This window comes from Hibiscus syriacus, unplaced genomic scaffold (assembly GCF_006381635.1).
Source record: "Hibiscus syriacus cultivar Baekdansim isolate YM2019G1 unplaced genomic scaffold, ASM638163v2 tig00110933_pilon, whole genome shotgun sequence".
In the NCBI taxonomy this organism is placed as follows: Eukaryota; Viridiplantae; Streptophyta; class Magnoliopsida; order Malvales; family Malvaceae; genus Hibiscus; species Hibiscus syriacus.
The window spans coordinates 1,565,939-1,577,126 of NW_024062919.1; positions in this window are offsets into that span (position 1 = coordinate 1,565,939).

Below are 11,188 nucleotides of genomic sequence, written 5' to 3' on the forward strand. Positions count from 1 at the left end.
GTAGAATTGCACCGAAGTGCCCGTAGAATTACACCGTAGTGCCATATAATGATGTCCATAAGGACCACATAGAATTCCTTAAGAATCATATACATATACTATGGATCATGTATATGTCTTTCAAGACTTCACACAGGTTCCAAAGGATATACATATGTCCTAAAGAACCGAGTATACCCTCTACCCTTGGCATGCCAACTATACCTATAGTTCTCATCTACATAACATGGGCTTTTACATTTCAAGTAGTCTATAACGCGTAGACATGTAAATTATTACCTTTTCACATAGCTCATAACTTTTCCCATAGAGTCAGGTCATATAATGCAATTTTTATGAATTCATATCATGTCTCATAATACCGACTATGCTCATGTACCAAGATATGAAATCTAGACTTATCACAAGTCTAGAATGGAGTATATTTCTATAATCATGCTATGCATATGCACTCACCTATACTTCTTTGCCTTTTCCTCGATTGACCCTACTGGTAGATTGTTCCCGAACTTGTGTAGGCTCGGTATCTACATAAACATAATTTTCAAGATGATCATCAGATGTCTATGTCTTGAAATTAAGCTTTAATAGCTTATTAATTTATGGAAATTATAGCTTAGTCTTTCTTTCTTTTCTTTCTTCTCATGGGGGAATCGGTTCCCCCCCCTGGGGTATCGGTTCCCCTATAGCATTCTGGAATTTGATATCCGTTGAGGGGGTATCGGTTCCCCCATGGGGGTATCGATTCCCCTCTAGCATTATGGAAATCATATTCGTTGAGGGGGTATCGGTTCCCCTTGAATGGGTACCGATTCCCCTAGCCCGAAAATCCTAATTTGAGCTCGGAAATCATCCCATTTCAGCTCAAACATACATATTTCACTCTCTTTACTACTCTTAACTTTCATACACTTACTTTAACTAATTATTATCCATTAAATACCTCTAACACTTAGAAATCTAATTCTCCATATAGCATTTAAGAATCCAACCCAAATTCCAATATGTTCTAATTTGAATTCTAACCCCTCATACTTCTTAGTTAGCTTCTTGACAAGTCAAAAATCTTATTCAAACTTCAAAAACTCATTCCTATCAAAATTTCATCTAAAAATTCATTTTCCAAATCTATCTCTAAAACACTTATCTTGTTGTTTTAATGTCATATAAGCTTTCCTTTAGCTTATATAACATCCAAACTTTCATTTCCAATCTTAAAAATCAAAGAAATTACCAAGGTTCAGATTCTTACCTTTACTTGCAAGCTTCACGTTGAGAGAAGGAAGAGAAGAAAATAAGGAAGAAGGAAGAAGAAATGGGAGGGTTCTGGAACCTAATGTCACACGTGGGTCTCATATAACCCCATAACATTTTATTTTAATTAAAATTCCTTAAAATGACCATTTGGTCCTTACCTCCATCTCATATTTACTAACCATACATTTTAAACTATATAATTATTCTACTTTAATCACCAAATGTTGAAACTTTGCACATTAATCACTCACCCGACATGGAGGATGTTACAAATCTCTCCCCCTTAAGAAAATTCGTCCTCGAATTTTCATTGCACGAACAAATGAGGGTATTGATGTCACATATCTTCTTCACACTCCCATGTTGCTTCTTCTACTTTGTGATTTCTCCACAATACTTTGACCAAAGGAATAATCTTGTTCCTCAATTGCTTAACTTCATGTGCTAAAATTTGAATCGGTTCTTCCTCATAAGTCAAGTCAGGACGAACCTCAATCTCTTCTGGTGTCACGATATGAGAAGGGTCAGATCTATATCTTCGAAGCATTGAAACGTGAAAAACATCATGTATATTTTCCATCTCAGGTGGTAAAGTTAGCTGATATGCTACAGGTCCTACTCTCTTTACAATCTCATATGGTCCAATAAACCGAGGACTCAATTTTCCTTTCCGACCAAATCTCATCACCTTCTTCCATGGAGACACTTTTAAAAACACTTTATCTCCAACTTGAAATTCAATTTCTTTCCTTTTAAGATCAGAATAGGACTTTTGCCGATCAGAGGCCACTTTGAGGTTATACTGAATTTCTCGAACTTTCTGTTCTACATCTTGAATTAAATCCGGACCAAGAACACTTCGGTCTTTGAGTTCATACCAAATTAATGGAGTACGGCATTTTCTTCCATATAATGCTTCATAGGGGGCCATCTTTATACTAGACTGATAACTATTGTTGTAAGCGAACTCTGCCAGCGGTAAATACTTTTCCCATGATCCTTTAAATTCCATTACGCACGCTCTCAACATATCTTCCAATATCTGAATAGTTCTCTCTGATTGCCCATCAGTCTGAGGATGAAAAGCCGTACTAAAGTTTAAATGAGTCCCCAACGCTCCATGCAAAGATTTCCAGAATCTAGAAGTGAATCGAGGGTCCCGATCAGAGACTATGGAAACAGGTACTCCATGCAATCTAATAACTTCTCTAATATACAGCTCTGCATACTTTTCCATAGAGAAATATGTTCTAACCGGGAGGAAATGCGCTGACTTAGTTAATCGATCAACAATTACCCAGACTGATTCTCTTTTGTTCGGGGTCAAGGGTAACCCCGAAACAAAATTCATCGTAACATTTTCCCACTTCCATTGAGGAATGAAAAGCGGTTGCAATAATCCTGATGAAACTTGATGCTCGGCTTTGACTTGTTGACATATCAAACACTTAGACACAAATTCTGTGATGCTTCGCTTCATCCCTGACCACCAAAATCGATCCTTCAAATCCATATACATCTTGGTTCTACCCGGGTGCATCGTTAACGGACTGCAATGAGCCTCTGTTAATATCTCCTTCTTCAAGTCGTCATTGTCGGGTATTACAATTCTTCCTTTACAATATAGATTTCCATCTGACTTAATCTCAAAGTCTTTAATCTCTTTGTTCTTTACTTGCTCAATTTTTTTCAAACACACTTCATCTTTACATTGCAATTCTCCTATTCGTTCCAACCATGCTGGTCTAAGGGTTAATTCTGCACAAAGACCACCGTCTCCCGTTAAAGATAATCTTGCATCCATAGCTCGTAAAGCTGCAAACGTCTTTCTACTCAGAGCATTTGCTACCACATTAGCCTTTCCGGGATGATAGTCAATTATCACATCATAATCCTTTAAGAACTCTACCCATCTACGTTGCCTCAAATTCAATTCTTTTTGAGTCATCAGGTACTTCAGGCTCTTATGATCCGTATATAAGTAACAACGCTCCCCATAAAGATAATGACGCCAAATCCTGAGAGCGAATACTACAACAGCCATTTATAGATCATGTGTGGGGTAATTCCTTTCATGTGGTTTCAACTGTCTCGATGCGTACGCTACCACTTTTCCTTCTTGCATTAGTACACACCCCAACCCGTTATGGGATGCGTCACTGTATACTACAAAATTCTTGCCAGATTCCGGTTGAACCAATATCGGAGTTTCCGTCAGAATTCTCTTTAAAGCTTCGAAACTTTCTTGACATTCAGAAGTCCAAACAAATGGTACATTCTTTCTCATTAGCTTTGTTAGAGGCAGCACAATCATCGAAAAATTCTTAACGAATCTTCGATAGTAACCGGCAAGTCCCAGAAAACTCCGAACTTCAGACACATTCTTAGGAACTTCCCAATCCATTATAGCTTTAACTTTATGAGGGTCTACTCTAATCCCAACTGCCGAGATCACATGCCCCAGGAAAATTACTTCCTTTAACCAGAACTCACATTTGGACAATTTGGCATACAACTTTTTATCTCTTAAAATTTACAAGACGATCCTCAGATGTGTGCTATGCTCTTCATGGGATTTCGAGTACACCAGTATGTCATCAATAAAGACAACAACAAACTGGTCCAAGTAGGGCTGAAAAATCCTGTTCATAAGATCCATGAAAGCAGCAGGTGCATTCGTTACTCCGAATGGCATTACGATGAATTCATAATGACCATATCTCGTTCTGAAAGTCGTCTTCGGAATATCTTTCTCCTGGATCTTCAATTGATGATAACCCGAACGTAGATCGATCTTCGAAAATACCGAAGCTCCTTTTAGTTGATCAAACAAATCATCAATGCGCGGAAGAGGATACTTGTTCTTGATGGTCACCTTATTGAGCTGTCGATAGTCAATGCAAAGGCGCATTGATCCATCCTTCTTTTAACAAATAACACCGGAGCTCCCCAAGGCGATACACTTAGTTGGATAAATCCCTTCTCTAGCAATTCTTGTAATTGATTCTTTAACTCTTGCAATTCTTTCGGAGCCATTCGATAAGGTGCCATTGCAATCGGAGCTGTTCCCGGCATTATTTCAATTTGGAATTCTACCTCTCTATCCGGAGGTAATCCTGGCAATTCAGCAGGAAAAACATCAGGGAACTCTCGAACTATTGGAATTTCCTCTAACCTTTTCTCTTGAGCTCTTGAATCAATCACATTTGCAAGGAAACCCTGACATCCTTGTAGCAATAATTTCTTGGCAGACATCACTGATATTACATTTGCTAAAGGATTAAACTTTTCACTGCTCACACTTATCTCTGTTCCTTCTGGACTTTTCAGAGTTACCTTTTTCAATCTGCAACTAACATCTCCATAATAACGGAATAACCAATCCATTCCCAGAATCACTTCAAACTCGTCAAAGGGTAATTCCATCAGATTAGTAGGGAATTCAATTCCCTGAACCTTTATGGGACACCCCTTACAGACTTTATTCACCCGGGCACTATGGCCTAAAGGAGTTGTTACTATAATCTCATTACTCGTAGCTTCTAAGGGAATCCCCAACTCCTTTACTAACTTACTTGTAATATAAGAATAATTAGAACCCGGATCAATCAGTACCAATACTAATTTATCATACAACTGAAAAGTACATGCTATAATATCAGGGTCATCACGGTCTTCACTTGTCTTTAAGTTGTATACTCGAGCAGTGGATCGAACTTCAGGTTGAGCACAGAATTCAGACAGGTTCCTTCCTCTGCCTCTTCCTCGTCCTCTTTGTGAGAAAGAACCAGCTCTTCCAGATAGTGCCGGCTCACCAACAATCAAGGGACAATCCCGGACAAAATGTCCGGCATCTCCGCATCGAAAACAAGTCCCAGCAACCATACGACAATCCCCATAATGGTTTTTCCCGTAGTGCTCACACTGTTTCCTTTGACCCGGAGTAGATCTCCCAGCACCGGATTCCACTGACTGCGTCTGTCTAGTTCTTGCCTGACTTGCTCCCCTAGCAGACGATGCAACTGATTCTGATCTAGTTTGTGATCGAAATCCCGAGTCTCTTCCCCTTTTTGTTGGTGTTGAACCAGAATAAGTAGTCGTCCTCTTTGATGTCTGAACTCTTGAGTCCCCAAATCTTTCATTCTGAGCCCTTTCAAGAGCTTTTGCACGATTGATCACCTCCTGGAACGAGGACAAGTTTAATACTATCAATATTTCTTTAAGTCTAGGGCGCAAGCCCTCCACGAACCACTCGCAAGCATCTTTTTCAGTAGGCACAAGCTCAGCTGCAAACCTGCTCAGCTTATTAAACTCACATTCGTACTCATACACAAAGCGGCTCATCTGCTTCAAACTCATAAATTCCTGCTTCATTTGGCGGATAAACTGATCTCCAATATACTTGTTTTTAAATTCTTTTAAAAACAAAGACCAAGTCAACTGGTCGGTTGACATTCTCATGGTGACGTTCGTCCACCATATCCTCGCCTGACCCCTCAATAAAGATACAGCTCCATCTAATTTCTCCACTTCGGAACAGTGGAGACCATCTAACATGATTTTCAAATCATTCAACCACAGATCCGCTGACACTGGACCTTCCTCAGCTTCTCCCTTAAATTCGGGAGCTCCTAAACTTCTCAATTATTTTGCTACATTAATTCTTTGAGTTAGTGGAGCAGGAGGTTGAAGACGCGTCAGAATAGCGTCTAACGTTCTGAAGAACGTATCTTGATCTTGCACAGGCACTCCTTGAGATGCCTGTTCTTCACCTTGCATGGCCAGGGCAAGTGAATTACTGCTTTCAGCATGCCTATCTTCTCCCGCTTCACTTCGGGAGCTATTATGTCCGGACATCTAATAAGAATAAACACATTGTTCTATTAGCAAAACAGCATACTCATACTATACCAGATCAGAAGTTCTCGCTATTTGTTGGCATGTATTCCATTTAAAGACTCCATAGACTCTGGTTTATGCCTAGAATCGGCTAAACCATAGCTCTGATACCATTAAATGTAACACCCCTAACCCATACCCGACCCGGATATGAGTCAGAGATACTACATTGACTTTAAAACACAACTCTTAATAAATAATAGTAAAATATTTGATCTTATATTACGAAAATACCATAATATACATACTGTAATATAAGTTTACCAAAATATTCAGAGCATACACAACTTAACCCTTTAATTACATGCCAACTGCCATTTACATAACAAAATGACCTACTGATTAAGTTGCTTCTGATCTGATGGTTGCAGGAGTAATACTGTCAAGCTGCTTCACCTGTCTCGTCTATTTCCTCGGATCCTACGTGTGAAACACTCACACGCTAAGTCATCGACTTAGTGAGGCAATAATAATAAGGCAATTGTAATGAAAATGTCATGATCATATAGATGAAATGCAAACATGTACTTAATCAATGTAGTATACATCATCAATACCCATACCTGTAAGCGTATGACTGTAACATTTATAAATCTGTATTAATAAGTTTATTGGCCCATGATAGCATATTGAGAACCTAAGGTATTTGAGTAATGTGAGGTTGTGCACTATGCTGTCACCACAGCTCGTATAAATGCACCGAAGTGCCCCGTAGAATTGCACCGAAGTGCCCGTAGAATTACACCGTAGTGCCATATAATGATGTCCATAAGGACCACATAGAATTCCTTAAGAATCATATACATATATGGATCATGTATATGTCTTTCAAGACTTCACACAGGTTCCAAAGGATATACATATGTCCTAAAGAACCGAGTATACCCTCTACCCTTGGCATGCCAACTATACCTATAGTTCTCATATACATAACATGGGCTTTTACATTTCAAGTAGTCTATAACGCGTAGACATGTAAATTATTACCTTTTCACATAGCTCATAACTTTTCCCATAGAGTCAGGTCATATAATGCAATTTTTATGAATTCATATCATGTCTCATAATACCGACTATGCTCATGTACCAAGATATGAAATCTAGACTTATCACAAGTCTAGAATGGAGTATATTTCTATAATCATGCTATGCATATGCACTCACCTATACTTCTTTGCCTTTTCCTCGATTGACCCTACTGGTAGATTGTTCCCGAACTTGTGTAGGCTCGGTATCTACATAAACATAATTTTCAAGATGATCATCAGATGTCTATGTCTTGAAATTAAGCTTTAATAGCTTATTAATTTATGGAAATTATAGCTTAGTCTTTCTTTCTTTTCTTTCTTCTCATGGGGGAATCGGTTCCCCCCCCTGGGGTATCGGTTCCCCTATAGCATTCTGGAATTTGATATCCGTTGAGGGGGTATCGGTTCCCCCATGGGGGTATCGATTCCCCTCTAGCATTATGGAAATCATATTCGTTGAGGGGGTATCGGTTCCCCTTGAATGGGTACCGATTCCCCTAGCCCGAAAATCCTAATTTGAGCTCGGAAATCATCCCATTTCAGCTCAAACATACATATTTCACTCTCTTTACTACTCTTAACTTTCATACACTTACTTTAACTAATTATTATCCATTAAATACCTCTAACACTTAGAAATCTAATTCTCCATATAGCATTTAAGAATCCAACCCAAATTCCAATATGTTCTAATTTGAATTCTAACCCCTCATACTTCTTAGTTAGCTTCTTGACAAGTCAAAAATCTTATTCAAACTTCAAAAACTCATTCCTATCAAAATTTCATCTAAAAATTCATTTTCCAAATCTATCTCTAAAACACTTATCTTGTTGTTTTAATGTCATATAAGCTTTCCTTTAGCTTATATAACATCCAAACTTTCATTTCCAATCTTAAAAATCAAAGAAATTACCAAGGTTCAGATTCTTACCTTTACTTGCAAGCTTCACGTTGAGAGAAGGAAGAGAAGAAAATAAGGAAGAAGGAAGAAGAAATGGGAGGGTTCTGGAACCTAATGTCACACGTGGGTCTCATATAACCCCATAACATTTTATTTTAATTAAAATTCCTTACAAATGACCATTTGGTCCTTACCTCCATCTCATATTTACTAACCATACATTTTAAACTATATAATTATTCTACTTTAATCACCAAATGTTGAAACTTTGCACATTAATCACTCACCCGACATGGAGGATGTTACAGTAACACACTCCCTAAAGTTAGCCTCCCATTATTTGCATCGCTAATAATATATACAACTTGTAAATGTAGTCGCTTGAACACAGATCCTCATAAAATAATAACATTCTATTTTAACCATCAAGACCACCTAATAAATTCATTATTATTAAATTAGGTAATCTTATATACTTAAACCCTTTATTAATGTAGCATTTGTTTCCCTTTTTTTTTGGTGGGGTGGAGTGGGGTGGGGGGGGGGGAGAACGCATGCAGCCAATGAGTATGAATGCATGGAAGAAGAGTTTGATTTCAGTACTTTATCCATATTTTCACGGCTTAGGATCCGACAAATCAATGCATCTTAACAAGTACCTACATGCCTAATTTGCCAATTGGTGGCATTAGGTTCTGTTCTTCTTCAAGGGTTTCCAAATAAATCTCTTATGGTTTCTATAAATGGAAAGGGAAAGCAATAATGCACCCGAACTGCAAATCAATAATAGAAGACTCTGGTCGAGACCTATTTGATGAGTGATAGAAGATTTTAATGTCTCTTAAGTAAAGTCTCAATTTCAAACTTTGACGATCAGAAGAATTTATTTTCGAGACAAAATTTAATATGGTACGACTCTATTTAATTAAATCGTTACAATTTTTGGATAACGAGAAATCTCAAACCAATGAATAAATAAAAATATGGAAGGATTTGCTATCAAAGTGAATACATATATGATGAAATCAGATTGTGTTGGTCACTTCAAAGGACTACCAAACTTAATCAAAACAAGGCATCTAACTTTCGGTATATGTCGACAGTGATAACCTTGGCGATGATGACGATGAAATAATACCTTCACGTAAAAGACGAAAGAGATTTCCTGCATCAATAATAACTTGCACTGAGTTGCTGCTTCTGATGCAAACCGAATACACTGCATGTTGCTACAAAACATCCATTTCGAAAATCTAACTCATTATGATCCCTCATAATCGTATTATTTTATCAGATGTTTCTTTATAACTATCTGTATTTGATTTATTAATCGATTAATCTAGATTTAATATTGTAAAGATAAGGGTAACTCTCTCAACCCAATTTGCTTCGTTCGTAAACATCAAAGATCATTATTCTATCAAATGTTGAACTTATATCATGATAATCTTAAAAAAATATTTTTGAAGTACCAATATAATTATGTCCACTTTATTTTTTTAAAGGGTGTCATTAATAATAATCCCTAAACAATAGTTTTTATTTTAAATTATTTAGGGTGTGATTATAAGGAAATATTTGTCTATAATTTTTTTAGCCATTGACAACCCCGCGTGCACACCCATAGATGCAATTTCTTAAACTCGTGATCTATAAGAAGAATAACACTCCATTTAACCATTAAGGATGAATCATGATAAATTATAAAATTTTAAAGGGATTGTATCTAAAAATATATATTCTAAATGGGATTAAATTAAAGAATTAATCTTTAGGAAATGTCAAAAGTACAATTTTCCACTTAACTAAAGAGTGAAATGACTTAAAATAAATAGATAATATTATGGAGAGACTAATAATGTATACTACGAAGTTGGTGCGCATCTATGGTGGATGTGCTGTTGCCCGCTTTTCCCTGTTGGGATGGGCCCTTTGGTCATCCCTCGTTTTGTGGCATGCAATCACTTTACGTTACCAACATTTCATGTTCATATAATTAGGGTTGGGTATGGGTTTAAAATCTGACGGGTCGGACCTGATTTTATAAGTTCAGGTTTTCTTTTCTTTTCTCTTTTTAAATAAACTCAGATTATATTGAATCTATTTAAGGATAAGATCGGATCGGATTGATTTAGAGTAAAAGATCTCTGACTTGACTCATTCCTAGAATTATCTCTTATATATTTAAAGATAATTATAATAATACATTTTTTATAATTTTTTTCAATTAGGTCATTTTATTAAATAAAAATGAATTTTTTGTATATGTGTGTATCAAATCGGGTTGGATGTAGAATTTTACCTCAAAGATTGAGTTGGATTCAGATCAGTTGGAACCTCTCTAAATCTGAATTACATCAAATGGCATATGAAGAAGTTATAATATTTAACTCGAATTGACTAAAAACTCGATTTAATCCGACCATCCATTCTTAAATATAACTCTAATTCTCTTTTTATTTGTTTCTCTTAAATCCTTTCGTGGACGCAAACCAAAGCCTTGATGGACAAATCTACAAGTTGAACTGTCGAAAACTTTAGATTCTTTGCTCTCTTTTTTTACAAGGAATAGCCCTGAATAGTGGTGGATGCAAGTGTTATTCAAAGTGGATAGATACTTATATTGAAATTTGAATTTTTTATATAATTTTTAATTTTATTGATGATATCTATTATGAAATTTATTTGTGTCCACTTCATACGGAAATAAAATATCAATAATATTTTTATGTTCACCCTAAAAAATATTTATAAATCCTTCATTAACTCCTCGAATTACTTTTTTTCTAGCATAAAATAAATTTTACATAATCTTTATATTCAATAATGGTATTATAACAAATTTTTGTTGTAGTCTCAGTAATTAAAATAAATTTTATTTATTTAATTATTCAGATTCAAACAGTGTAATCTGTTTATGTACATAAGTTTAATTGCAAGTCTTTTTCAAAACAATGATAATAGCAAAATTGATGTGAAAAGGAAGTGTATATATGATACACATTGGGCCACATGGACCAAGTCCATTGAAACAGATTCATTCAGCCTGCTAGCTGAACATGTCGGAATCAAATGTTCGAATCTACTATCCATCAACTATTA